The following is a 4,066-nucleotide window of genomic DNA, read 5'->3' on the forward strand; positions in this document are numbered from 1 at the left end:
GGGCGGCTCCGCAGAAGCGGTTGCTGTTTTCCACAGTGAATCAGCTGCTGAAAAGGCGGCTTAGGCTTAAGGCTGGTTCTGCTCCTTAAGCTTGCTTTAGGCCATCGGGTCTGCGCTAGCTGCCTGCCCTGAGGACAAGAGCTGCGCTTCATTTCCTTTTTTTATGTGCTTTACTCCTGCTGTCTTTCAGGTGCTGAGCGATGCTGCTCATTTGCTAGGGGTAGCTTTCCTCCTCGGCTGTCACCAGTGCTGGGCAGCCTCTGGAGCGGCACTGGCCGGGGTTTAGGTGTTAGGCACAACCCACCCGGAGTGGAAGGTGAGATCCCCCCGCTCCCCATCGGAAAAGAGATGAAATCAGATCTCAGTCCTGTCTGTGCTGGGGCTGCATCTGGCTCAGGGGAGGTGAGCGTGGAGGGGGGCTGCTCCTTCCAGCAGCCGTCACCTTTACGCTGGAGTGGGTGAAACGTCAAACTGTGCACAGAGGGTGTTTCCACCGTCATTTAAAACAGATCTGAGTGGGAAGGAGTGGGCCTTCGCTCCTCTTCCCACAGCTCGTTCCTGACATCTCCCCTGGGCAGCTGCATCGTGAGTGGGATCCAGGAGCCGACCTCTGATGATTGCCCAAACTCTCCCTTTCCTCTCTCCTCCCCAGGGAGCAAAAGGGACAGGGAGGGTGCCTCTGCGGGGAGGTGGATCTGCCCTCCTCAGTGCCAGGCTGGCCGTGTGCTGTGCCAAAGGGAATGCACAGCCGCAGCCTCAGAGCGTGGTTCCTCCCGTCAGTCCTGCAGCCACGCTCCCCTGAGCAGCTTCTCCTTGTTTTTGCCACTGCACTGCTGCTTTAGGTTTGCTGCTGCTGTTCCTTTTGTGGAACTGTGTGATCAGGAGGACAATTAATGCTAAAACCAAAGCGCTAAGAAAATGGAGATGATTGTCTTTCTGTGGAACCATGCCCTGGGTTCAGAAGGGGTCACACAAAATGCTGTGAAGAAGTCATTAAAAAAAGGCATTTTCCCCCCATCTTTGGGCATCTCTTTACACTGCACTTGGTAAGAGAGAGCTGGAAAGAGTCTGTGTTCCGTTTTGGTCAGTACGGTGCCTGGTACAGTCTTCTGGACAAGCTAAACTTATTTTTGTAAGGGTGGCCTCTCGTGTCGCGGCATGTCTTCACTCTCCTTTCCCCCCTGGGTGGCAGATGTGCTGCTGTCATCCTCACTGTTGTCTCCGAGCCCTGTGTTAGCCCATGTTCTGCAGTACGTTCCTGGTTAAGCCAAGGAAATTCTTTTCAACCTTCTCTTTGGGTTTCTGCAGTGTGTTTTCGTGTCGATAAATCACTAGGCCGAGCCCCAGAAGGAGACAACTGAACTCAAAGAGAAGCCGTTGGTAGATCCCCCTGTGTGGTGACGTATGCGTGGGTGAAAGGACGGCGCCGTATCCTGCAGTTTCACTTCACCCTGGGTTCTGCAGATGAGGTTTTACAGTGAATAAGAGCGTTTCAGCTCCATCATGAGTTTGTATACCAAAACCACAATTTTTAAAAATAGAACACGCACAAAAAATCCCTCGTTTATATTTAGGGTCAACGTTTTATGCGGAAAAGATTTTAGGTGGTTCCTTTGAGTTCTGTTTCTGGTTAACTCAATGATGTGGAGTACATGGGAAGGGCTCCCCCCGCCCCATTTTCTGTTTCTCTGAAAGCTGGTTTGTCGAAGTATGGAATTTTGATGATTTCTTCATAACGTTACATGGTTTCTGGCTGCTGTGTGCGTACGGTCAAAAGGATTGTGTCACACTCTGGGAGTCACTTGAGCTATTTTTGGTCACTGATGGGTAGAGGCTGCCGCTTCGGTAGATGGTTCCTGTGCCATTGTCACTGTCAGCTGGAGCAAAATACTGATTTATTTGATAATTGTAAAAGCCTCAGGCTCTCCACACTAAGCAAGCTCTAAAATTTCAGCATTGATTAAAAGATCAAAGGGGTGGATGTACTCTGGATTGTGGAGGCAGTGAAAAGCCCTGAGTGTGGAGTCAGTGGGTATCAGTGGACACCTAGAATTGATCTGAAGGCCCAAAGCAAATAGCGGTGGCGGTGCAGATGGATTCTACACCCCCAGCAGCACTGGGGGAACACTGCCTGCAGCGTGCCTCACCGCTCCGCGCGCCCAGCGCTCGGCCACACGCAGCCAGTTTTCATGCTCTTGGCCAGAAAATGGCTTCTTGGAGTCGTGTTTCTGGCAAGTGGCTTCTCGGCTGCTGCACGGGCTTTTGGAAGTATCATTGGCCAGGACTGACCAAGGAAATAATAAGGGAAATATTTATCTCCTCTTGCTGATTAATTGTTACCATAAAACGTGTAAAATTTGCCACTGTTACCTCAGTGGGAACAATTCCAGAGAAGGTAATTTGCAATCTGCAGGGCTGGCTTATCGCCCTGACTTTGTTATTGCTCCGCAAGCCACGTGTTTTGTTGTTTTAAAAAAAAACAAAAAGTGATTTTGGATGCCAGTCTGAATTCGCGTAGCTTGGTCTTCCTGGCTCCGTTTGCCGTGCTTGCTTGGCGGTAACGTAGCAGTGGGTCTCTGCTCCCGGTGCGTGGCCTGTGCCTCGAGGCATGAGCTGAGCAAAGGTGTGCCGAGGTCCTGCTTGGGTTCTGTAAAGATTAACTAGAAAGTGCTTGAAAAACAGTATTTCTTGTTAAAAAAATACCCAAGCAGAAAAGCAATACGTCTATGGAATACTTCCATTGTTTTTAATGGCCTGCGTTGGTAACCTGTGTGACTTCGGGGTGTCAAGTCTGAGCCTGGTCCATGTGGTCTGTTGGAAAATGCCATCCTAGGAATTCTTGCACAAGTTGACTCAGATCTCTGTTGCGATGAGCAGCCAGTGACAAACCAGTGGATTTTCCAGGAAACACAACTGTCTGGTTTCTGCGTAGGGGTGTTCGGAAACCTTGTGAAGATCCAGTGTTTTATCATGAAGCAAATGAGTGAAATCATCTTCCTGGAATCTGTGGTCATTTGGGCTCTGGATTGTGGTAAAATCTAAAAGTTCCTCATAGCAAATTCTGGTAAAGGTTACAGTCAAGTTTCTTCTTGGTATGTGGTGGTGGCAGATGCATCAGGATCGGTCACAAGATGGTGGCTGCCTGCTGGCCTGAGGGACCTGGTGTTCCTCCGGGATGAGAGCAGCCGCCTTCATTCTGTCCTGACAGCCAGCCTGACTCCTGCAAGTAGGGTTTGCAGACCAGAACGTTTCCTGTCAGGTTTGGGTTGCAGTTCAGTCCCTTGCTCATCGATTCCTGGATCCCACGGGAGCTGCTGCTGCTAATTGTGCTGAAATGTGGTTTTGTCGCGTGGACAAACTCCTACCAGGGGTTACTGTGTGACTTGATGAATCTGCATAAGGCTCCAGAGAAGAAAAGACGCCATTTGCTACTTGTCCCCCTCTGAAGCATGACTGCTAGCAGTAAGTTGGTTTCTTCCCCAAGTGACTTCAAAGGAATTTGTTCTGAAATTTCTTTTTAAGGAATGCGCTTCCAGCTGTTCCCTCACGGTTACTTTGGAGTCTGTAAGAGAAGTCCTGACCTTCTTTTGCTTGTGCGGAAAGCACGCGGCGGCGTTGTAGAGGGCTGCCCAATGTCGCGCGGTTGTGGTTCTTGGCTCGTACCTGTTGAAACGCACTCGATCCTTTGGTACGTCGCTCTGGTGTTATGACTTTGTGGGCTTTGCTGGCTCTCTGGCACTTTGTGTGTTGTGGATCTTTTTTTGGATAAGTTTGAGGGGTTGAGGCATTTTTCTGTTTTGTTAAGGAACTTTTGGGGTGGCGTGATTTAAAAATGTCTTTACCTGACATAGAAACAACTGATCTTTAGCCCAGCTGAGAAACGAGCTAGAAGGTGACTGTTGGCCGTGGCAGAGCTGACGTGTCTGTGATAAAAATTCAGAAACGTCTGACTGCAGGGATAGCTGGCACTACCAGACATCTGATCAGTGCACGTTTCCTGGGAGGGTTCACAGCCTCAGATTCTTCAGCTTCCAGGCATCTCCTCTCCTGTGCTCATGTCCTGCTG

The sequence above is a fragment of the Egretta garzetta genome, unplaced genomic scaffold (assembly GCF_000687185.1).
Source record: "Egretta garzetta isolate BGI_Z169 unplaced genomic scaffold, ASM68718v1 scaffold1233, whole genome shotgun sequence".
NCBI classification, from domain to species: Eukaryota; Metazoa; Chordata; class Aves; order Pelecaniformes; family Ardeidae; genus Egretta; species Egretta garzetta.